At 42.2% G+C, this 26,618-nt stretch overlaps 1 pseudogene across 1 annotated transcript; it reads right to left on the bottom strand.

Annotated features, from left to right (window-relative positions):
• Positions 1-17,855: 17,855 nt before the first annotated feature.
• On the bottom strand, positions 17,856-26,399 carry LOC309655105 (ADP-ribosylation factor 4 pseudogene; annotated as a pseudogene). The gene has a single exon. The product of its transcript is annotated as an ADP-ribosylation factor 4 pseudogene (transcript).
• Positions 26,400-26,618: the final 219 nt, after the last annotated feature.

Genomic DNA, 26,618 nt, shown 5'->3' with positions numbered 1-26,618 from the left:
GCCTGTCTTATTCCCTCTTGTAACCCCAGAGCCTGGCACATGCTGTGGGCGTGAGAAAGTGGGGGATGAATACGGAGGAGTTGGGGCAACCAGTTCATGCCCACCCGACACCCAGGTGCAGAAACCAACCCTCACCACTGAGTTCTGGTTGGATACGGGCCAGAACTTCCCACCCAGGCCTACTTTAAGAGTAACATCGGGCTTCCCTGGTGGCGCGGTGGTTGGGAGTCCGCCTGCCGATGCAGGGGACACAGGTTCGAGCCCTGGTCTGGGAAGATCCCACATGCCGCGGAGCAACTGGGCCCGTGAGCCACAATTACTGAGCCTGCGCGTCTGGAGCCTGTGCTCCGCAACAAGAGAGGCCGCGATAGTGAGAGGCCCGCGCACCACGATGAAGAGTGGCCCCCGCTTGCCACAGCTAGGGAAAGCCCTCGCACAGAAACGAAGACACAACACAACCATAAATTAATTAATTAATTAATTAATTAAAAAAAAAAAAAGAGTAACATCAACTCATCTGCTAGAGCTACACAAACACATATTAACTCCAAAGGGGAGGAAAAGCTGGGGAAACAAGGAACGGCTGTCATAATGAATCACAACTTGTGCTATTTATCACACACCCACAACAAACACACAAAAATGTTGAAAACTGGTGTTCTCAATAGTCCTGTTCTCCCCTTAACTGGCGTTGGCACTGGTGATGTCAGCCCTATCCTGACTGGAAACAGAAGAACCCCAAATAAGCCCAACTGGTGCATTCCTGAACTCAGTGAAGGGAGGAGACTGGGGTGGGAGACCTAGGAAATTTCCCACTGACTCCTGGGATTTTTTTTCCCCTTAATAAAAATAGTCACAAAAAAACTAAAGAAGAAATTCACTAAGTCTTTTTCCTTCCTTAAGTCATCACCTTCTTGAGCTCACTGGTAAGGTTGGCATGTTGTAAGGTGCCCAGCAGGGACGGTCTGGAAGACACAGGAAGGCAGTGCCCCCTGCTAATAGGCGGGAATGTCAGCTCTTCTTCTCCTCCCATTTTACCAGGCCTTCCTTTCCAGGGGCAGTCACCTCCAGGGCTCCTGGGGACTGCTCTGAAACAAGCACAGTTCTGTTTCTGTTTCTAATGGAAGACTGGCATTCAACCCACAGGAAGGAGATATTAATCACCACAAATGGATGCAGATTGCCCCTCTGAGCTTTGTAAATTCCACACCACCTCTTGTTTCACTGCTGTGGGCCTCGGTTTTCAGCGCGCCCTGCCACAAATGAAAACCTTTCATCAGTGGAGAAGCGGGGCCTGGCTGCCTCTGTGTTTGGGCTACAGAACTGAGGTGGAAAGTGTTATTTTAGGGTGTTGCCAAGAGCGAGAGCTGTGATTCGAGCAGCAAACTCAATTACGCTCACCTTTTCACTTTTTGAAAATAAGAAATAATGTTTTAGGCCAAAATTTACCCTGTTGCTATTTTATTTATTTATTTGGGTCAGGAGAGGTAATTTAAGTTAAATTCATTCAGTGGACTTTGAGTTATGGGAAGAGGAAAAATAAGCTTTCTGTTACCAGTGGGATTTTGTGTGTAAACACACACACACGTATGCACACACAGATGCAACACACACACACAGCTACAACAAGTCAAACAGAGACACATAGCTAGTCATTTAGGATAAAAACTCACTCTGTTAGCTGCAAGAGAAGGTTATTTAAAATAATAGAAATAGAGGCAATTTCAATGTAAATTTTCAAACATTTTCCCACAAGATAAAAATCAAAGTATAACAAAGTGGTACTATATATGGCTAGGATATCTGGAAACTTGGCCTTTTAGTCAACAGATCATTTGTAAGGACCTACTGTATACCAGGTCCTATGTAGGCTCTGTCTCTACTGAGAGATGAAAAATACAGACCCCAACTAGCTTGCCTTCAGTCCTGGGGACAGGACGAGGGAATGTTTTGGATATTACATGAGAGGTTGGCAGTAGGAGGCAAGTGAACCAAGGAGAAGCTTATAGGGAGAATGACCAGAAGTTGCCTGAATCAATAGAATAAGAAAGAAAAACAGATGCCTATAAGGTGTCATCAATTGATGAGAAAATTTAAAATATTAAAAAGCAAGCATTTTTTTGAACAAATGAATAACAAAGAAGAGCCAGTTCTTAAGATGGGTAGAGTGGGGCACCCATCTGCTGGGACAGGCCCCTTTCTGAGACAAAGGCAGGGTATCTGCTCACAAACAATGTGACTTCTCAGAAAGGGCCCATGCGGCCCTGTGATTCCAGGACATTTCCCTAACTACTCATAAATGTGTTCTTTCCAGCCATTAAAAGAAATGCAGAAGATTGGGGGCAGGGGGGATGAAATACAGAAATCTTGAGCTTTGAAATCTTTTGGGATGGAGGAATCTTATGTATAAACAAGAAGTCACAGCTGAGCAATGACATGCCGTGTCATACGTGCACAAGAGAAACAATATTCCTGAAAAGCAAAACTGTGGGCAGACAGTTATGGCAAGATCTGAGTTGCAGGAATTCATTTCTCTCATCCAATAAGTGCTTTAGGTTTGAGTTATGGGGACAGCCTCGTCTGATCTGACAATGTAGCCTGTCACCATCTGACAGAAGCAGCCTGACATTTGAAGGTTTTGTGACTTGATATTATCCATCCCTTTCTCTTCTGTGTTTTCAGCTTGTTGTGAGTTGGCAAACCGTGAATGTGACGTTAGTTTCCTAGGGCTGCTGTGACAAATGACCACAAACCTGGTGGCTTAAAACAGCGGAAATTTACTCTCTCACTGTTCTGGAGGTGAGAAGTCCAAAATCAAGGTGTCAGCAGGACCATACTCCCTCTGGAAGCTCTGGGAAAGAATCCATTCCTTGCCTCTTCTAGCTTCTGGTGGCTGCCCTGCCATCCTTGGCTTGTAGCTGCATGACTCTGGTCTGTGCCTCTGTCTTCCCATCAGAGCCTCTTCTGTCTGTCTCTCCCCTCTGGGTGTATGTTATAAGGACACTTGTCATTGGATTTATGGCCCAATGACAGATAATCCAGGGTGATTTCCCCGTCTCAAGATCCTTAATAACATATGCAAAGCCCCTTTTTCCAAATAAGGTCACATTTTCAGGTTTGGGGGATCAGGATGTGGACTTATCTGGGGGGTCACCTTTCAGGCCACTACGTACACCATCACATAATTGTCCACGGGTGCTGGTAAATCTTTCAAAGAGGCTGACTTCAAGGGGATTCTGCAAGAAACAGAGGGCGCACAATGCAGCAAAGTTCTTCTGGAGGTAGGATGACAGTGGTTCCAAATGTGAGCAGCAAGACAGGGGCCACGCTTTAAAGAGCATCTGGGCTTTTCTCTCAGTCTTTGGCCAGGACTCCTCACCCTTCAAGTGTCTGTCTGCTAAAAGTCAGAAGTATCTCCGCTAAATTGAAATCCACAGTCTCTCAACTATGAAACCATTTCAACTCTGCCTGCACAAACCTCCCTCCCTGACTCGCATCCCAGAGAGGAAAGGATTTAGCAGCTGGCGTGTTTTTCAAATGTCAGAGGCTTCCTTTTTCTCAAGAATGGGTGTGTAGCTGGGGTGAGTGAAGACACTTCACGCTGCATTAGGCATTGTACACTAAAGAGAAGCTGATAGGAGAAGAATTAATTACAGTTTAACAATAATAATAAAAAGCAAAGCCAGAGATTGAAATGAAATAGCCAGGGGAACAAATGGGTTTCCGGGAAGAATGGTGTCTATTCACCATGGAGAATTTATATGTAGAATAAATGCTGGGAATTGGAACACAGAAGAGGCAATCAAAGGCCTGAGGAGTCTCCAGCAAGCTGGGGCTGCTTTCTATTGAATTGTCTCATTAGCTGGCTGGAGGTATAAATAAATTCCTCCAGTGTCTTTGTTGTCTGACAAGATGGAAAGCAGAATGAGTCTTGACCGGGCAGGGGGTGGGGGATTTGGGGAGAGGGAGGGTGACCCTGACAGCCCTAGGAACCAAGGGAAGGGCTGGGAAGGAGTCTGCGGGGAGAAAAGACTAGCCAGCGGACGGACGGACGGACGAAGGTGTCTGCTTCCTTTCATGGTAGAGGCAACTGGCAGTGGGCGGTACTGAGGGCCAGGGAGGGGCTAGGATTCCCGGAGCCCAGAGGCTTTGTTCTGAGGCCAGACACAGGGCTTTATCATGGCAAACCCCACTTTATATCACCACAGCTTACACTGGGAGCAACACTGGGAGCCACAAAGCCTTCCTCTGGGTGCCCTCAGCCACCACCTTCAATCACAGAACCCTCCATCAACGGCCCTGTCGTGCTTGTTTGCAAGGAATTTTATGCGAAACTTGTTACAGTGAATAGAAGTACCAACATTTGTGAATAATTAATATTTTTAAAAAATAAGAGGATACTGGGAAGGTGGCAGAGGTGGCAACATAGCTGCTATTTTAGTAACAGCTTTATTGAGATATAATTCACATACCATACTACATGATTGTACTACATACCATACTGCATTCACAGAGTTGTACAACCGGCACCACAATCGATTTAGAACATTTTCATCACCCCAGAATGAAACCCGGTACCCATTAGCTGTCACACTTCATTTCCCCCCCACTTTCCCTAGCCTTAGGCAACCACTAATCTACTCTCTGTCTCTATAGATGTGCCTATTCTGGACATTTCATATAAATGGAATTATACAATATCTGTCCTTTTGTGTCTGGCTTATTTTACTTAGCATAATGCCTTCAAAGTTCATCCATGTTGTAACATAGTTCAGAATTTCCTTCCTTTTTAAAGCTAAATAATATTCTATTGTATGTATATAGTACATTTTGTTTTTCCACTAATCTGTTGATGGGCATTTGTGTTGTTTCTACCTTTTGGATATTATGAATAATGCTGCTTTAAACGTTCGTGTACATGTTTTTGTGTGGACATATGTTTTCATTTCTCTTGGGTATATACCCAGGAGTAGAATTGCTGGGTTACATGGTACCTCTATGTTTAACATTTTGAAGAACTGCCCGATTGTTTTCCAAAGTGGCAGCAGCATAATTTTTGAACTCCTCAGTTTCCTCCATAAGAAGAGACAGAACATGGGAATTCCCTGGCAGTCCAGTGGTTAGGACTCTGTGTTTTCACTGCCAAGGTCCCAGGTTCAATCCCTGGTCAGGAAGCTAAGATCCCACAAGCCTCGAGGCAAGGCCAAAAAAAAAAGGAGAGACAGAACAGAAAGGATAGCAAAACAAAAACCCCACAAACATCAACAAAAATGGTTCTAAAAGTGGGGTCTCCAATCCAGAAGTATCTGTATCACCTGAGAATTTGTTGGAAATGCAGTTCCCAGAGGCCACACTAGACCTCTGCATCTGTGTTTCAACAAGCCCTCCAGGCATCTGGTGATGCTGATTCTCAAGTTCCAGAACCACTGATCTACAACTGAACTGGGTGACAAGGTATCCTAACAAACTCTGAAGTACAAGCAGGTGGGTACAAGCTACTTATAGCTGCAAGATCATGTGATTTTGGCAATTTGGTGGGAGGAAGGTGAGAAAAGGAAATGGTCCAGTAGCCCTGAGAACCAGGGAGCCACAGATTGCCTTGGGAATCTTGATCGCCCAACCTGAGAACATCAGCCAAGAGCTGGAGGAAGTTCAAAGTCTCCAATTTGCATGTGAGTGCAAGAGGATCGCAGGAGGTGGAAGGTGCTGGAAGAGTCCTGGCTTTCTGAATGTTCTTAACTAACAAACCAAAGTTTTTTCTAGGGTACCTGCTGGGAGTAGAATTTAAATTGAGTATCACAGGGACGAAAAAAGAGAGAGAGGGGATTCAGGTAGACGTGAGAGAGAAGAGCAGTGGAGACACAGCTCAGAAGATACTTGGAGAGAGAGAGAGGTTGATTGAGTGATTTTCACAAGATTTAATCATGTTGTGAAAACAGTGAAGGAGAACTTCCAAGGTAGTGCATCTAGGAAAGTTATCCTAGCCTACCTTTCCCTCCTAAAAGTACAAAAATTTCTCTTATTAAAATGAGCAACAGAAAATGATCGTGAGCCAATCCCCCACCAAGTCACTCTAAGAGAAAAGAAAATAAGGGGCATAATACTGTCTCTGCAGATGACGAAGGCATGCTAGAAAGACATGCCTGCAAAACAGATAAACTTAGTAACCTAATATATGAAATGAACTAAAATAAATTAAGAAAAATGATGTTATGAAAGAATAGTCCTAATACTATTAGATTCTAATAAGCTTGGAAACACTTAGAGATGAGGTAATTGAGAAAAGAAAGGTTTGAAAAGAGAAGTGACAGAACTCAGAAAAGAATAAGAAATAAAAAACAATTTTGTAAATGAAGATTAAAATGGAAGGGACACGTTCCAGCTATCTACTGATACATAATGAACTACCCCAAAATTTAGTGGAAGAAAACAATAATTGTATGGGGATCATGGATTCTAGCCTTAGCTGGGATGACTTGAATGGCTGTAGGCTGAGACAGCTGGGAGTTGAAGGCCTACTTCCAAGACGGCTTCTTCAGTTTCATCTCTGGCACTTGGGCTTGGCTGGCTGGAGGGCGGGTTCAGCTAGGCCTGGCGGCTGGAGTGCTGACAGGTGGCCTGTCCTGCATAGCCTTCTCAGGGTAGTCAGATTTTATACATAACGGCTCAAGTTTCCAAGAGTGAATGTCACAAAGACCAAGGCAGACTAGCTGGGACTTTTCTGACCTAGCCTTGGAAGTCATATAGCATCTCTTCCACTGTGCTCTATCAGTCAACACTGTCACAGACCCACCCAAATTGAAGGGAGGAGACTTAGACTCTATCTCTTGTTGGGAGGAGTGTCAAAGAATTTTTGTCCGTTTTTCTCAGCTTTATTAAAGTATAATCTGCATACAATAAAATTCATCCGTTATAATCATGCCGTTGGATGACTTTGGATGATTATATATAGTCTTGTAACCACCAGCACAGTGAAGATATAGAACAATTCCCTCACCTTAAAATGTTTTCTCATGCCTCTCTGTGGCCATGTTTTAAAGCCACCACAGAATCTAAATATGACTGAACACTAGTTGCAAAGGATCAAAGATTTTTAAATAAAAAAGGAATGAAGAAAGTGAAAAATGATTCAAGAGAAAATGGTGTGTGCACACACATTAGGCAATGAAGACCTAATGCATGTGGAATAGAAATCCTGAAGATGAAAACTAAAGCAACAGAATGAAACAAATACAAAGATATTTAAATTAAGAAAGGTTTTCTGAAATAAGACTTGAAAGTTCATAGCGAAAGGTCCATCTCATATCTGGGAAAATCAGCCTACCAACAGCCAATATTCTAGTAAAATTGCAGATAATGACAATAAGAAGAAGAAAATCCTGGTTAAAAAAAAAAGGCATTTCATTTTGTTTGTGAGACCACTTGGGGGTCATCTGGGATAATAATTCCTTGCAAGGGGTGGGGAGATGGTATTTCTATGTAAAAAATGTAAAACCAAGTCCAAGTTTCTTATAGGTTCAGGAACACAGAGGCGTCGTGTTATGTCCTCCAGGAAGCAGACATCAATAGAGATTTTTGGAGTGATACCTATAAAGAATAAAGGGGGAGAAAGAGAAGGCAGGGAAAGCTTCATATTGCCATGCCAGTCTAACACCCGTGGAAGGAGAGGGGAAGAGGAATGGCTGGGTGGAAGAGTCTCAGACTTTGGGACAGCTTTGAGAAAGCTGTCAGCCCAAAAGGGAGCTCTAGCACCAAGGGCACCCAACAGGACTTCAACGTGGGGCAGCAAGAGTGGGAATTAGTACACCCTCCATGCTAGGTCATTGCCGGGGGCTGCCCAGGAAATGCACCTAGAGCTTGGGGCAAAAGCTCCAGTGAATCCCCAAGGCACTATAGCCAGAGGCTGTCAGCTAACTGCACTCCTCATAATGATATCAAGTTCTTTCTTGAAGGGAGATCCAAGTGGCACACCTCCATGGCCGCCACAACAGGTTTTAGCAACATTTCCATCAACAAAGGGTTATGATTTTTTTAAATTAAAGCAAAGCACCTGTATCATAATCATTTTAAACATGTAGAAAAGTATAAAAAGAGAAGGAAATTATTGTTATTCCACTAGAGATTTTCTATCTATAACATATACAAATAAGATCACGCTCTACATACTGTTTAAAACTTTTTACACTGAAAATACATTACAAACATATTCATGTATTCATGTTCCCTTTTAATTTACATAAATCTGTGTATTTTCTGATGATGGCATAGTGCTCCTTTGTATGACTGGACCTTAACTTGTTTAAGTGGTTTCCTATGGATCAGCACTTCAGATGTTTCAAGTTCTTTGTAACTGTAGACCTCACTGCAATGACAATCCTGGTACATGTGCTCTCTTCTTGGTGATCTCCAGGGATTCCAGAGCCTGCCTCAGTGGTTCTCTCTGATACTGCATCGTCTTGACAGGATGTTGCCCTACCCAGGGGCTCCCCTGAAACATTGCCAAGGGTGCAGGAGTGCAAAAATAAGGACCCCCCAAGAGAAAGGCAACTGTGTCAGGTGGCTCTGAGAGCCCTTGTGGTACAAAGAGCCAGGTCCAGCATCATGGCTCAGGGAAACCAGATTCCTTTCCTCCTGATATGTTCCTGCCAAGGATCATGGCCCTATTGGGCTGTTTATTTTATTTTGCTGTCTTGTTTTATATCCACCTGCTGCTTTCAGAGATTTGTTCCCCCAGTTCCAATGAGAATTCGGGGAAGAAAATCCTCAGAGGTAGAGGGCCATTGGCAGCCTTCGTAAGAGTGGCTTTCCCAGCCTTTACCTGGGAACAACCTCCATCTAAGCCCAGCATGAACAATCACAGTATCTTCAGTTTCCACGGCAATTTGCAGGGCTAGCTCCCATGGGGAGCCCGAAAGATTCTACTTCTGTCCCTCCAGCCCTCTCAGGTACCAGGGCAGAACCCAGCCGAGGTACCAGCAGAGGCTGGTGGTTGGTGCACCTGAAGCTGGAGATCAAAAGCCACAGAGAGCTAGAAAGAGAATACAAATCAGACTCTGGTGTTCTTTGTTTTCTTACAAGTGGACTTAATTTCTGTATCAAGCACCATTCTACTGCTCTTACGATTTTCTCCTGAATCATTTCAGGAGTTTCCCCCTCCCCTTCTTCCTGGCGTTGGAAGTAAGTTCTTGGGCTTACAGAGCATCAAGTGGGAGAGTTCTTACCCCTTCTCAGTCTTTGTTGTTTGTCCACCAACATCTGCTGAGCTGAACATCACCCCTGCTGACCCCACACAGATGTCTGCCAAGACTTGTACACACCCCATCTGCCGGGCAGGCCACAGTCCGTGCTGGTCACTCTGCATCCTTCTCTTTCTTCTTTCCTGGATTTCTAAGTTTTCTGCCTAAACATTGTGCTGCTTTTGAAATTAGACGGAAAAGTTACTAAAATACTGTTATTTAAATGTATCTTTCATATTGCTGAATGTTGCTTTTCTGTCTTAAAAGTGTGCTTCTGGAGTGGGAAACGGGCAGGGTTTAGAATAAGCTCTAGATAAAGGTCATCACTTGAAAGCAAAACTAGGACAGTTCAACCTGTGATAGATGCAAAGCAAACCCTCCTTAAGATGTGTTTATTAAGATGTGTTGCTGGGGATTCCTGAGTGATGCCCTGGCTCCGTGGAGGAGCCCTGGAGTTACATGCAGGAAGGTGTGACCGGAATGTGACTGAAAGCAAACAAAACTGCCCTGCCTGTGGCTTTCTGGCCCACCCGGCTGAAGCAGGGCTGTGTTGTAGGGCAATGAACCCAAGGCAGGCTGGATCAAAGGAGCATACAGCCTTCCAGGAGAACCCTGACTAGGAATATGCAGATATACAAATGTACTCCCTCCTTCCACTCCCTCCAAACGGAGTCCTAGTTTTGAGAAAATGGTTACTGTAGCCAGGAAAACACTTCTGTTCTGTGTGTCTGACATTGTCCAGAGAAGGGGATGATCTGGCTAGCCCGCACAAATGTCCTGGTTTCGTTGGCTGGCCCTAGTGTGGAAATGGGTCTTTAGACTAGTGGAGTTTGATGATGCCACTGTCCATTAAGACAAGCCTATCTGTTACAAAACTTTCTAGAAAGCAGTAATGGCAAGTTGTATCAAGAGCCTTTACTAAGTCTATATACTTCGATCCAGCAACTCCACTTCTAATAATTGTCAGAAATTCAAACAGCTTTATGCACAATGGTGTACATTAAGGTGTTACCCAGAGCGGTAACAAATGAAAACCTCAGTGTTTGACAATAAGGGAAGAAGGTTAAATAATTGTATACCCATACGTTGGACTAGCATGAAGCCATTACAAGTGATTTTCAGATAATTGTATTGGCAATGGGAAATGGTCATAGTATAGCAAGTTTAAGAATTGGGATTCAGAGCTGTGTATCTAATATTATTTTAATTTTATAAAATGATTACATGCATATTCCTAAGTAAAATATTAAAAAGAAATATATCAACCCTTTAGGTATTCATAGCTGGTGATCTTTATTTTCTTCTTTGTATCCCTCACCAAAGAGACAGCTTTTTGTTGTTTATAAAAATAACTGGATAAAGCAATTATACTCCAATAAAGATGTTAAAAAATAATAATAATTGGATCTATTTGTTATTCTACCAAGCTCACCAATTTATCTTATGACAGTAATGTGGAATTCAGAGGTATAGTAGAAAAGGCACATATCCAGCTAACTGCAGGTTTTAGGCAAGTCACTTCATTTCTCAATACCCGAGTTTCTTCATCTGTATGATGAGTATGATAATATTTACCTCCCATGGCTATTTTGATTATTTAATAAGGGGAATATAAAGTGATGAGCACATATTAAGTGTTCAATAAATATTGGATTCTTTCCCCTGCTTCCCCCCTCCCCACTCCTATTTTCATTTTTGCCAATAGGAAGTAATAAAAAGAATGTGAGTATTTAGATCTATGTACCATTCTATTATTCATTATAAATTAATTGGATGGCCTGATAGTTGTGGTTTTTAAAAGCACATGTTTCAGAAAGGAGGAAAATCTCTGTGCTTGAGGAAATGGCAGGTAACAAGGGCAGGTTTCAGAGAGAACACAGACGTTCTTAACTTCTATTTTCATCTGTCTCCCTATCAAGGAGAAATGCCATCAAACCAGATTGGAGGAAACTGAAGGCCAAGATAGGCGCACAGATAGTGGGAAATGACTTTAACCAAATATACAAATTGGACTCTGCCTCACTCTTGGCTGCAACATGAAAAGAAAAGTTGCATTCCGTGGGAGGCCGCTGTTCAAATATTGCATAAGTGTCTTTGATCTGGTGGAACTTTTCTTGAACCCCTTAAAACCACACTGAGAGCACTGAGAGTCAGGGGGGTAGAGAGGGGAGAGGATTTGGGAGAAAGAGGTCTTTGGAGAGAATGGTTTGCCTGCTGTGGGTACTTCCCCTTCAACGAGAAAGAGACAGAGAGAGAGGCTTCAAAGGAGAGCAGTTGGAAGGCAGACGCTGAGGACGGGACACAGGAAATTGGGATCTGACTCCTGCCTGAAAAATCTGAAGAATGAGAAGGCTTGAAGCACTTGCCAGGCTCAGGGAGTGAAGAGCTAGTTTACAAAAGTACGAGAGAAGAGCTTCCCTACCCTCAAGACTTGTCAGCACCACCCCACCCCAGAGGAGTCAGAAATCCAGGTTAGCACGCTGAAGTAGGAGGAAAGGGTAAAAAAAAAAAAAAAAAAGATGCCTAACACACAGTTTGACCAGCTGTAAGCTTCCTGCCTGCAGCAGGCCCAGGCTGATGAGGAAGATTTAACTTGAAACAAAGCTCACAGTTCTCCTTATGTAGAGTAGACTTCTGTATCTAAATGGAGACTGTATTTGGTGACTTAAAGTGATTATAGAACTTTCATTTATCATGAATGATCGGAAAAGTCACGGGACTGACGAATTTTCATCCACAAACAGCAGAAGGATATCCCCCACTGGATTAATTTTGAGAGACAGATGGAGATGAAATAAAGTTGCTTTCTGCTTATACCCCAGAAGTTCACTTGGACCAAATACACTACCTAGCTTGCTTAAATGAGTGTAAGTCAGCCGGTCCAGAAAAACGACCTTCCAGACAGCCACAAGAGTCACCTGTAAAATCTTTGCGATGTCCTGGAAAATGGAGAGCATAGCCAAAAAACGGAAAATGCCCTGATTTTTAAATGGGGTGATAGATGAAATTTACAACCTGGCTGATGGGTGCCACCAACGCCAACACAAATCTTGGCAGGATTATTAAACAGGTGGTTTTCTAAGTACTTTAAAAAGAAAGTGTTTTTGCCAGGAGCAAGTATGCAGTCACTAAGCACAAGTCTAACCTGGTTTCTTTTTTGTATGAATTATTAGATTAGTGGCTCAGGAGGATGTCATAGGCTCAGTGTCTTATTTCTGCGAGGCCTTTTACTAAATCCCTCCTGATTCTCTTGTGCAAACGGAGAGACCTGTCAGTGGGGACTGAGAAGTAGATTTATAGTTGGTTGAACAATTGCTCTGCAGGAGTGTTGATGAATGAATCCCTGTCATCCAGGAGGGGGGTCTCTGGAGGCACTCCAGTGGGCTTTGTTCTGGCTCTGTCCAGGTTAATATTTTTTGTTAATAACTTGGAAGATGACATAGAAGTCCATTTTATCAAAAGTGTGGGAGACACTAAGGCAGAAGAGATAGTGAACACACGTGAAAGACTATAAATTTTTTAAAATTTGCAGTCGTATCTGCTGACAGTTCGGCAGTGAAGGTTGAAATAGCGGCAGTCAGGGCAAAGCCTGCTGAGGGCTGATTCAAGCCATCTTTTCACCCTCTCCAACAAATGCTAATTTGCACAGCCCGCTGAGGCTGGGGGCCCTCTTGGTTACCTAGTTGCCTATGCCACCATCCCCAGGGTCAGCCTCTACCTTATTCTTCTCGTTAACTTAATGACACCCCAGCTCCTCCCCACAAATGGGTCCCAACATTGACAGGCAAAGCCCACTGCTGCACTTGAACTCCATCAAGACCTTCCCGGCTTAGGCCCCTGTCCTGACTCAGCCACGTTTTAACTCTCTGGGCATCCTGCCAGCTCATAGCCCATTATCAGTCCCCCAGAGCTCTGTGAACAGGGCCAGGAATTCCTTTCCCTCCTTCCACCAAGTGCCTACTTGTTTCAACATCCTAATCCCATATATCCATGGGCATAAATATATATGTACTTCCCACCGGTATGCACTCTCACAGGGATGAATGTCAATTCTGCATTGTTTAAAAATTCAATTATACCAGTACAGAGTGGGGGAGAGTTGTCTTGACAAGACTCTACATTGAGCCTTTGGACCAATTTGCCTAAGACCGTCAATTTGCCTAAAGTTCCAGCTGTTGAAAATGTATATCTTTTTTTTTTTTAAGATTTTTTTCTTTGGATGCGGACCATTTTTAAAGTCTTTACTGAATTTGTCACAATATTGCTTCTGTTTTATATCTTGGTTTTTTGTCTACAAGGCATGTGGGATCTTAGCTCCCCGACCAGGGATCAAACCTGCATCCCCTGCATTGGAAGGTGAAGTCTTAACCACTGGACCACCAGGGAAGTCCTGAAAATGTAAATCTTAAGAACACACTTGTGGCTCTTAAGAATAAAATCACTCTGTCTCTATACAGCATTTTGAGTGTTGGATGATTCCTCCTACTGTAAATATTTTGTGAATTTGTAAGCTAATTTAAGGGACTTCTACTTTTATGTCACATTTTTGTAAGTTATTTTTAAACTTACAGTATATCATTTGGCAGATTCTAATAATGTTCTATGCCTAGGTATAGACCCTAGAGAAACCAGCGTATTTTTACACAAACAGACTTGTGTAACACGTATGAGCAAAAAAGTTCATTCCTGTTTTATTCATAATAACCAAACACTGGAAATAACACAAGTATCCATCAACACAAGAATAAACAAATTCAATTATATACATACAATGAATTACTACTTCATGCAACAACATGGATTAATCTCAAAAACATATTGAACAAAAGAAGCCAGGAATGCATGGGTATGATTCCATGTGTATGAAGTTCAAGCAGAGGCAAAAATTAAAATATGGTGGAAGAATTGGTACAGTTCTTATCAGGGAGTAGGAATTGACTGGGAAGGAGCGTAAAGGAATTTCCTGGGGGTAAGGAAACGTTCTATGTCTTGATCTGGAAAGTGGCCACATATGCAAAAAGTCATACATACACAAAAAGTCATAAAACTCTACTCTTAAGATTTGTGCATTTTACTAGGTGTAATTTAACACCTCACTAAATTATTGTTTATCTTTCTTTGTATTTCATATGTAAGTTTCCACTCAAAAGCACACCAAGTTTGAATATTTTTACCTCTGGTTTGAAGTTTAGTGAAGTTTTTACATACTTTTGGGGGGTAAAATTTTAACTTTGAAGGAAAATTAGCACACCTTCAGGTTGGTACCTGTTTAGTGAGCTCGCTTCATTTGAATAGTAGACATGTGCTACATCCCTCAGCATATTCAACTCCATGACAGTTTAATTTTCATAACATCTAATTGGAAAAGTCAGGCCAGGTGATGGATCTGAACACACACGTCAACACACAGCATCCCGAGTTCAGGTAATTGTGGCTATTTGCATCTGGGATTGAGCCACAAGCAATTTTCCACAAATTGTCCTCAGTCTTCATGCCCTTGCCCAAAATAGACAGCTCTCACCCACCTACATCCCATGCTGATCCCATCGGATGGTTGGCAGGCACCAGCTGGTGTCCTGCTTCCATATTCCCGTTAGTTTGGAGCAAGGCCAGCCCAATGGGCAGGCTTTGAGTAACTCTAACTGCCTTGAGGTTGCCAGAGGAACGTAGGGGTTGAACTCCTTGTACCATCTCTCAGGGAACAGCTCTGCAGGCCCCACCTGCATGCCCATTCCAGGTCACTCAACTTCTCCTAGAACGAGAGACCCTTACAGAAGCAGCAGCCCAATCCCCCATCCTCTCTCCTTGACAATAATGTCAAATACAGCCCACATGGAAGTAAAATCAGAATATTCCTCTGTAAATAGCCACTGGAAGTTTTGTTAATACATGAGTAGTGTTGCTATGGGCAATGCTTGGCAAAATCCCCAGCTGGATCCTGGGCCCCCAGTTCTGGCCATGTAACATTTTTTTCCCCTTCTTAGGGGAAGGGAAGGTATTAATAGATTAGACCTATTGTTTTTAAGCAAGGTAGACTGAGTCCCAGAGCTCTTTTTTGTAAGATGTCTGTCTGGGAGCCCTGAGGAGAATGAACATTATCCCCTAATCCCTGGTTAGAGAGCCTTTTGTGAAGGAATCCTGTTGGCTTGCTCTTTTGTGCCATAAACGGCTTAGGGAGAATCATGTTCCTCTGTGTCCGAAATAAGGTAAAAGGAAGGTGTAAGTAGATTGTATCCTGAGCCATAATATCTGGCCTGGGAGAGAAGAATGAGAGAAATAAGGACCCCCTCTCCCTTTTCTGGAAGAGTAGAAAACAGTGTGGATAATGCTTTCATTATTTTATTATTATTTGTTTTTTGATGGTACATTTGGTAGAGATTAAAGGGTTTTGGCTAGTCTCTCAAAACTCAGCTTGGCTTTGAGGAAGAAAGCCCCCAAGTTTAGCAGGCCCTGAAACAGATGTCGCTAGTGTCTTAGCTAATAAACCCACCAGGCTCTTGGGTGAGTGAGCAGGCATATCAAAAAGGTTAGAAGCACAACCTCTGGAGTCAAACTGACCAAGGGTTGAATCCTGACCAGCCATTTTACCTCTAGTTTACAGGCCTCCTCTACATCTCATGGTGTAGAGTTAATAACTACACCACCAGGTCATTATGAGAGTTAAATGAGATAATACATGTAAAGCATTAAGAAATAATAAGTCTTAATTATTGTTGTTCTCACGATAACACACAGGAGGTGCTGCATCCCATTTTGGGGGTTTGGAGATTTAAGAGGAAACATAAAGTGGGAACTAGTCTATGACAAAATGTCAGGACATGGGAGGTCTGGAAATCTTGAAATATGAGGAACAGTTAAGGAAACTAAGGATGTTTTGCTTGGAAGAGAAAGAGTTGTCTACTTGAAGGGCTACATAGTATGCCAGTAGTGGCTAAACAGCCACCTGACAAGGATGTCCTGTGCTGGATGGCACCTTTCAACTCTAAATGAAATTCTGATCCCCAAAAGGCTCTGCCCTGAAAGCAGCAGAGACTGGGGGCGGGGGGGGGGGGGGTAAAGGCTGTGACGCATGGGTAGCAGCTGGTGATATCCAGGGCCCCCGGTTGGAACATGCTGAGCAGGCACAAGCCTGGCCCTCTGGCTGGGCCAGAAGGACCTGGGACCCAGAACAGCCCAGGGAGGGAAGCAGGCAGTGGTTTATCCCAATTGAACCAGAGAGGTCTTTTGGAAAGATCCTAACACTATTCCTAGTATTTTGTCCAGTTTCAGGAGAGGCTACCTCAGGTCACAAAAGCACTCCTCCTGGGTGGATTGGAGTTTGTTTCCTTGTGGTCTGGCCAGGAATCGCCCAGCCGGGTGGCCAAGAGGCTGGCTGCCTTGGCTGGAAGGCTGAATGACTGGCCAACTGGTGCGTCTCCAGGGAGCAGATTGATCCGCCTCGACCGGCCGGTCCTCCAGCCGCTGTCGCTGCCTGCAGAGCGTCCCCCTCCAACCAGCTGCTTTTCTCATCGCGAGGCTTGTAAATGGCGTGATTTACGGCTGTGCTCACTCACGCTGGCCCCCGGGTATACACGTTTTCCCTTCCAGGCTGGAAAGTGAATAATGAACTAATCACCCTGCTTCGAGTTCAATACGGAGCTGAGTGTTTGCAGATCTTTATTGTAGTGTGCGAGCCAAGTCAAACCGCTCCATTTACACTCCTAATTCATTTAAGTCTGTACAATTCTGCCTGCTCCTGGGGAGTTGCGGCCTCGCGGCTTCTTGGTCTTGGGGAAAGCCTCACGTGTCCCTCCCAGCCGTCCTCTCCCCTGAGAGTGGATGCCGAAGACTCCTGGGGGCTCAGAGAAGCCAAGCCACTTCCTGAGAGACTGCTCTCTGGGATGTCTCATGTCCCAAATGGTGCTGTTTAGGGCATCTCTCAGCATCAACAGAGATAGCTGATGCCAGCTGGTGTGTGTAGCACAGAGACGGCACACAGGAAATGTTTGTTGAATGAAGGACCCTGGCTCCACAGACACAAAACTAATGTTTTGCAGTCAAAACAAACTAATGTTTATCAAAACTAATGGCTTGCAGTCATGGCTGTTCTGGTTTCTCTTTTCCCTTGTTCAGGTTCTGTAGGACTTTAGAGCAGAGTTTTCACTAGGTCTCAGATCTGTTGAGATCTGAGTGATGAGATGGGGCAAATTCTTTCTCAAGTTCACTGGGAAGCAGTAGGATGTCAAGTCTGCGTCTGAAGATTTGGAGCTTTCCCAGCTTTGGCCACTTTTCTTCGCCTCCCAGAAACCAAAGTCCTAAGCAGGTACCTTTACCCAGTGCTTGAATAAGAAAAGCAGTAGACCTCAGGGCTCTGGACAGAGAAGGCTGATCTGGGCTTCATCCTGATGGGCTCCAAGAAAGGGACACGTGTAGTCTGAAGACATATTCATGTCAGACTGCAGCTGAGATGCTGCCTCGTCCACTTCATGATCCAGCCTTCCCACTCTGCACACCCTGGTCCTACAGCCCAGCAGGACCTCCACACCCAAGCTTCTCTTTTGTGAAGCTTTTGTTCACATTGTTCTGTTCTCTGAGCCCTTGCTTCCTGCCCTGCTACTTGCTGGGGTGCCTTCTCCCCCCCACTCCTCAAGAACTGCCTCTACAGCTATCTCCCCATGAAACCTCCAGGCTTCCTCCTATCAGTGTGGTCTCTCTTCCTTTTGGTCTTAGCCACATTGGTGGCTTAGCATTTGGTCTAAATGCTCATCCCTCATTTAGACCTTCTCTAACTTTCCCCCATTCCCTTGTCTCCTGACCAACTGGGCACAGCTTCTGCATTCTCACTCTAGTCACTGGTAAAGTGTGAGGACAAAAAGGAGCTGAGGGCAGCCCCACAGCCACCGTTAGGAACCTCATTACAGACCAGCCGTGACTGCCTTCTTTCATCCACTAAACAAAATCATTTACAGAGCCCCTGCTCTGCCCAGGCAACAATGAACATGGCTTCACCTCTTCTGGTTTCTCCCCTCCTCACTCCAGCCACATCAACTTTCTATATACCATCAACTCCACCTTGATCCCTCCTGCCCCAGGGCCTTGGTATATGTTCTTCTCTATGCCTGGAGCATTCATACTCTCCTTCTCTCCTAGTTTATTCATTCTGATCTTTCAGAGCTCAACTCAAACACCACTTCTCCACGGGAGACCATCCTGGAACCACCAACACCAGTGATCCTGTCTCTTGCCCCTTGGGCTGGATGTTTTCTCTGAAACTCTAATCACAACTCTAATTACAATGATTAATTATGTAATCAGTTGTTTAATATTCACCCCACCCCGCCCTGAGATGTAAGCTCTCTGAGGGCAGGGCCATGTCTGCCTTGCTCACTGCTCTGTTTTTATTGTCTAGAACAGGACCTTATACACAGGAAGTGCTCAGTAAGTACCATTTAAATAAATAAATGCAATGTATAATGAAAGACATTTAAAGATCTCTTCTTACATTTCAATCTAGTAAACCTATCAATAGGAGAAATGCGGTCAGTGGGCATGATAGCCAGCCATTGGTGTTCTCCATTCCTCTTGCCATTCCAATTTCCAGAAAACAGCAGAGCAGGAGGTGGGGAAGGAAGGATGCTAGTGACGGTGCTTTTCCTCTTGCAAGATGTTGCTCACATAGAACACTGCAGGCAGAGTTGGAAACAGGAGTCGTCCTGGGAACAATGCCTACTGGGAATTAGAGTTTTTCATGCACTCCATCATAGAAGATCCAGGGGCTACGTCTTATAAGATTCAGACAGACATGGGGTGAGCCGTGCATGTCCACCTGCCGTCATCTGAAATCAAATGGAGTATAGAGTAGGGGCATGTGTAGAACTTATGAAAACATAAGATTAGTAGAATATTATTTACTATAAGAATCAGAAAAGAATTAGAAAATCATTTGTCATCTTTAACAGGATGCAGAAAGACACAATGTCTATAAAACTGGAGTATTAGCAGAGCCTAAGTGATCTAGGGGAAGGGAAATACCCACCTCCAGTTAGCTCTAGCCTCCCATGTGGGAGGCTAGAAGTACACAAATCCAGCCACTCTAGCCATCCTCTCTCACCTAAAGAGGGGTAAAAACTGAGAAACACTTGTGAAGCTCACAGTTCAGAGGCGTACGCTCACTGAAAGACTGAACCCTAATCACAAGACTATAGAATGCTTCCCCTCCCCCACACCTCCCCACCACATTACTAAAGGCCTCTATTCAGCAGTTCCTTCTACCTGGTACATCATGTCCAGCTATCAAGAAAAAAAAATACAATGCATAATAACAGGCAAAAAGCACAATTTGAAGAGACAGAGCAAGTGTCAGAACCAGTCCTGGCAGGGATGTTGGAATTATCAGACCAGGAATTTAAAACAATTATGATTAATATGCTCAGGGCTCTGATGTATAAAATAGACAGCATGCAAGAACACATGGACAATGTAAGCAGAGAGATGGATATCCTAAAAAAGAATCAAGCTAGAGATCAAAAACACTGTAACGGAAATGAAGAATGCCTTTGATGGGCTCATTATTAGACTGGACACAGCTGAGGAAAGAATTTCTGAGCTGGAAGATATATCAATAGAATGCTCCAAAACTGAAAAGCAAAGAGAACAAAGACTGGGGGAAAAACCAGAACAGAATATCCAAGGACTATGGGACAACTGTAAAGGTGTGACATACAGTAGTGGGGATACCAGAAGGAGAAGAAAGAGAGAAAGGAACAAGAAATGTTTGAAACAATAATGACTAAGAATTTCTCCAAAGTAATGTCTGTAAACCACAGATCCAATAAGCTCAGAGGACAGTAAGCAAGATAAATTCTGGGGAATAAAAAACCAAACCTAGGTATATCATTTTCAAACTAAAGAAAGTCAAAGACAAAGAAATTCCCTGAAAGAAGCCAGAGAGGGGAAAACATCTTACATACAGAGGAGCAAAGATAAGAATTACATCAGACTTCTCAGAAACCTCTTATGCAAGCACTAAGAGAGTGCAGTAAAACATTTTTTTATTTTATTGAAGTATAATTGATTTACAATGTTGTGTTAATTTCTGCTGTACAGCAAAGTGACTCAGTTATATATTTTTTTTCTTTTTCGTGTTCTTTTCCATTATGGTTTATCACAGGATATTGAATATAGTTCCCTGTGCTATACAGTAGGACCTTGCTGTTTATCCATCCTATACATAATAGTTTGCATCTGCTAATCCCAAACTGCCAATCCTTCCCTCCCCCACCCCTCCTCTCCCTTGGCAACCACAAGTCTGTTCTCTATGTCTGTGAGTCTGTTTCTGTTTTGTAGATATGTTCACTTGTGTTGTATTTTAGATTCCACATATAAGTGATATCATATGGTATTTGTCTTTCTATTTCTGACTTACTTCGCTTAGTATGATAATCTCTCGGTCCATCCATGTTGCTGCAAATGGCATTATTCCATTCTTTCTTATGGCCAAGTAATATACCATTGTATGTATATACCACATCTACCTTATCCATTCATCTGTCGATGGACATTTAGGTTCTTTCCATGTCTTGGCTATTGTAAATAGTGCTGCAATGAACATAGGGGTGCATGTATCTTTTTGAATTACAGTTTTCTCTGGATATATGCCCAAGAGTGGAATTGCTGGATCATATGGCAACTCTATTTTTAGTTTTTTGAGGAACCGCCATACTATTTTTCATAGTGGCTGCACCAATTTACATTCCCACCAACAGTGTAAGAAGGTTCCCTTCTGTCCATACCCTCTCCAGCATTTATTATTTGTAGACTTTTTAATGATGGCCATCCTGACCAGTGTGAGGTGATATCTCATTGTAGTTTTCATTTGCATCTCTCTAATAATTAGCCATGATGAGCATATTTCCACGTGCCTATTGGTCATCTGTGTCTTCTTTGGAGAAATGTCTATTCAGATCTTCTGCCCATATTTCTACTGGGTTTTTGTTTTTTGTTTTTTTTTTTGCTATTGAATTGTATGAGCTGTTTGTATATTTTTGAAATTAAGCCCTTATCAGTCGCATCATTTGCAAATATTTTCTCCCAGTCCATATGTTGTCTTTTCATTTTGTTTATGGTTTCCTTTGCTGTGCCATAGCTTGTAAGCTTGATTAGGCCCCATTTGTTTATTTTTGCTTTTATTTCTATTGCCTTGGGAGACTGACTTAAGAAAACATTTGTGCAATTTATGTCAGAGAATGTTTTGCCTATATTCTCTTCTAGGAGTTTTATGGTGTCTTGTCTTATATTTAAGTCTTTAAGCCATTTTGAGTTTATTTTTGTGTATGGTGAGAGAGTGTGTTCTAACGTCGTTGGTTTACACGTGGCTGTCCAACTTTCCCTACACCACTTACTGGAGCGACTGTCTTTTCCCCATTACCTCCTTTGTTAAAGATTAATTGTCCATAGGTCTGTGGGTTTATTTCTGGACTCTCTTTTCTGTTCCATTTATCCGTATGTCTGTTTTTGTGCCAATACCATGCTATTTTGATTACTGTAGCTTTGTAGTATTGTCTGAAGTCTGGAAGGGTGATGTTTCCTGCTTTGTTCTTTTTCCTCAGGGTTGCTTTGGCAATTCTGGGTCTTTTATGGGTTTGTATAAATTTTAGGATTATTTTGTTCTAGTTCTGTAAAAAATGTCACTGGTAATTTGATAGGGATCACATTGAATCTGTAGATTGCTTTGGGTAGTATGGCTATTTTAACAATACTAATTCTGTTTTTTTTTTAGTGTTGACTTTTTTATTAATTTTTATTGGAGTATAGTTGCTTTAACAATATTAATTCTTGAGTGGAGTAAAATATTTAAAGTGTTGAGAGAAAAAAATCTCCAGTCTAGAACTCTGTGTCCTGCAAAATTATCCTTCAGAAATGAAGGAGAAATAAAGACTTCTTCAGAGAAACTAAAATTAAGGGAATTTGTTGCCAATAGACCTGCCTTGCAAGAAATGTTAAAAGAAGTTTTTCTAGAGAATAGGTAAACAATATAGTTCAGAAATATGGATTTACATAAAGAAAGGGAGAGCATTGAAGGAGAAGTAAGTGAAGATAAAATAAAAACTTATTTTTCTTGTTCTGAATTGATCTAAAAATAATAATTTGTTCAAAATAATAGCAACAATGTATTTGAATATATATCTATATATATATGCTTATGTATGTTTATACATAAGTGAAATGAATGATGGCAATGATACAAGGGATGGGAGGGAGAAATTAGGATCCTTTCATTATTATAAGGTACTCATACTACCTACGAAGCAGTAAAATGTTATTGAAAATGGACTTGTAAATGTGTATTACAAACTCTAGAGGTACCACCAAAAAAAAAAGTTTTAAAAAAGAAGTATAACTAATATGCTAAGAAAGGAGTGAAAATGGAATCATACGAAATGCTCAATTAAAACTACAAGAGGCAGAAAAAGAGTGGAAGACAAAAATAGGAACAATAAACAAGGACAATAAATAGAAAATAGTAACAAATATGGTAGATAGTAATCCAACTGTATCAATGATCACTTTGAACGTCAGTGGTCTAAATGCATCAATTAAAAGACAGATTGTCAGAGTGCATCAAAAAACAAGACCCAGCTAGATGTTGTCTCTAAGAAACCCAGTTTAAATATAAAGACACATATAGATTTTTTTTTAATAAATTTATTTTATTTATTTATTTTTGGCTGTGTTGGGTCTTTGGTTGCTGCGCGCGGGCTTTCTCTAGTTGCGGCGAGCGGGAGCTACTCTTCTTTGTGGTGCACGGGCTTCTCATTGCGGTGGCTTCTCTTGTTGTGGAGTGTGGGCTCTAGGCACATGGGCTTCAGTAGTTGTGGCTCATGGGCTCTAGAGTGCAGGATCAGTAGCTGTGGCGCACAGGCTTAGTTGCTCCATGACATGTGGGATCTTCCCGGACCAGGGCTCAAACCCCTGCATTGGCAGTCAGATTCTTAACCACTGCGCCACCAGGGAAGTCCCTAAAGACACATATAGATTTAAAGTAAATGGATGGAGGAAAATATACCATGCTAACAATAATCAAAAGAAAGCAAGAATAGCCATATTAATTTCAGACAGATCAGACTTCAGAGAAAGGAAAGTTATTTGGGATAAAAAGGGCATTACATAATGATAAAGAGATCAATTCTCCAAGAAGACAGTACCAAATTCTGGCAAGGATGTGGAGCAACAGAAACTCTGATTCATTGCTGGTGGGAATGCAAAATGGTACAGCTACTTTGGAAGACAGTTTGGCAGTTTCTTACAAAACTAAAATATTCTTTTTTTTTTTTTACATGTTTTATCATTTTATTAGGAATAATTTCAGGTGGGTTACGAATAAAACTTATTCACTGAGTTTGATGAGTTTTCCAAAAACTCTTAATGAAGACATGTTCACCAATAAACAATAAAACATCAGCAGAACTATCATATACTGGGCAAAGAGTAAGGCTGATACCAAAAGCAACATGCAACATAAAAAAGATACGATATAAAGGAAGACAATCTGCTGAGTATTAAAAATCATCTCAATATGAACTCTTTGCAACTAGCACAGCACTAATTAGCTATTAAATCCAAACCACACCAAGGTAAGCTTGGCTGATAGAAGCCAGGAATCAATAATGGGGGGAAATATAAGCTCCTCAGTGCAAAAGAACTGAATAGTGTTTTGGAGCATTTCCCTGGCTGGTACAAGCAGTATTAAAAAATCTTTTTGAAAAAAAAAAGTCTTTTTGGCAAGGGAGAAAAATAAATACAAATGGAATGCTACATTTTTTAAATCAGCAGACTGTCCCAGGAATGATAAAGGTATCAGTAAAGTAGCAAGGGGATAACTTTAAAACATTATTTGTTGTGGGCTCAAAAAAGCATTCAAAATGGATTTATTTAAAGGTGTCACATTAGCTACGTCCAGGCATTTAGGCTTAAGGAAAGTAAAATTAAAAGAGGACACTTTTTTTTCCCAAGTTAAGAGAATCTCTTTAAAACCAAGCCTATTGCTAAATGGCAACATTCTACTTGGTAAACAATAATTGGCAACAAAATAAGTTTAAACGGTGTAATAGTCTGCCCAAACCAGTCCCAGATACTGTTTAATAACCAAGATGCAAACTAATTTTGTTGTAACAAGCCTAGACCAATTCCATCAAACATGTCCTTGGTTAGATATCCAGTTTCATTTAACGTTCTAAAAGCTCATTTGACAGCCAGTCAAGTCCCTCATACAGACCGGTTCCTTGTGTAGCACAAGTGGCTTGAACATACCATGTTCTGTTACGAAGAGACTGAGGACCTAATTTATCTGTCATTTCACTAATGGCCATAGCATTCGGCAAATCCTGTTTGTTTGCAAAAAGCAGAAACATGGCATCTTGCAGCTCATCCTCCTGAAGCATTTTCTGCAGCTCTTATTCTCCTTCCTGAATTCTTTCATGATCATTGCGCTGTACCACAAAAATAAGACCCTGGGTATTTTGGAAGTAATGCCTCCAGAGAGGCCTAATTTTATCTTGACCACCAACATCACATACTGTGAAACAATTGTTCTTATATTCTACTGTTTCCACATTAAAACCAATGGTAGGAATGGTGGTGACTATCTCTCCTAACTTCAGTTTATACAGAATGGTCGTCTTGCCAGCAGCATCCAATCCAGCCATCAAAATGCGCATCTGCTTCTTGCTGAAGAGACAGGAGAAGAGGGAGGAGATGGTGAAGCCCATGGTGGTAGTGGCACTTGCTATGGGCAGGAGCAGAAGGGGTTTGGGGCGACCCCGGGAACTTCTTTCACGCTCCTGGCAAACTCAGGGAGGAAAGAGGGGCTGAAGGCCGCAGGGACAGCTCGCTAGCCAGTGTGTACCATGGAGCTCCCCTCTGGGACAGGAATTAGCAGGCTGATGACCTGCTCGACGACTCTAAAATACTGTTATCATGTGATCTATCAATCTCACTCCTTGGTATTTACCCCAATGAGTTGAAAACCTATGGCCACACAAAAACCTGCACACAGATATTTATAACAGCTTTATTCATAATTGTCAAAACTTGGAAGCACCGAAATGTCCTTCAGTAGGTGAATGGATAAACTGTGATACATCCAGACAATGGAATATTATTCAGTGCTAAAGAGAAAAGAGTTATCAAGCCACAAAAAGACATGAAGGAAACTTCAATGCATGTTACTTAGTGAAAGAAGCCAATCTGAAAAGCCTATACAGTATAATTCCAACTCTATGATATTCTGGAAAAGACAAAACTATGAAGACAGTAAAAAGATCAGTGCTTGCCAGGGTTTGTTGGGGAGAGGGATGAACGGGTGGAGCACAGAGGCTTTTTAGGGCAGTGAAAGTATTCTACGTAATACTGTAATGGTGGGTACATGGCATTTTACATTTGCCTAAACCCATAGAATATACAACACAAACAGTGAACCCTAGCGTAAACTGTGGGCTTTAGTTAATAATAACATATCAATATTGGTCCATCAATTGTAACAAATGTACCAGACTAATGCAAAATGCTAATAATTGGAGAAGTTGGGGTTGGGAAGTGAGGGGAACTCTCTGTACTTTCTGCTCAATTTTTCTGTAAACCTAAAACGGCTTAACAGTTTTTAAAGTCTATTAACTAAACAAAACAAGAACATCAACAACATGGAAGTAATGACATTAAATGATTGGCAAGTCATCTTGGATCCTGAATTCAGTTGAACTGCATGTACTCAGGGACAGTCTATAAGCCGAAGGCAAAGTTAGACCCCAACTAGCTTCCTTGGTGAGTTTTCTGCTGTTTTCTTTAAGCTGCAGCCATGTCTGAACTCTGGTTTTGCCATTTCTCTACAACTTGCCCCGTTTGACAACTTGAACAATTGCAGCTCTCTTCTGTCCCAGCACTTACTAACGGGGGTTGCATCCTTATGCTGTTGGTATCATATGCTGAGAAAATTACTAAACACATTTTTTATCTTTCCCTTTACAAAAGTAGAGGTGCATAAAGTGACATAGCAATCATTTTCACAATTAGGGAACCCGAGTAGTCGAGAAGCTAATCAATTACACTGTACAGTGCTCAAAGGGCTCAGAAATTTGCAGGACCGGATACCTCTGGAAGTAGGAGTAAACGTAGATCTGAAAAGAGAAAGGTAGTGAAAGTCAGCTAAAGAAACAGTTAGACTCCCCCCCACCCCTGCCTCCCCGCCCCACCACAGACCATGCCCTCATCCACTTAGCTCAACTAGGGAATAGCCCTTGCCTCACTCTGCAGAAAACTGTAGGTTTATTCTCTGGAGAGCACAAAACAAGTCCTAAGAAACACCAGACTCGATTGAAGGCAGGGATTACATACTGGAAGTTGAAGCAT

This window comes from Balaenoptera physalus (assembly GCF_965194825.1).
Source record: "Balaenoptera physalus genome assembly, chromosome: 2".
Taxonomy (NCBI): Eukaryota; Metazoa; Chordata; class Mammalia; order Artiodactyla; family Balaenopteridae; genus Balaenoptera; species Balaenoptera physalus.
This window is presented reverse-complemented; position numbering and strand designations above follow the sequence as displayed.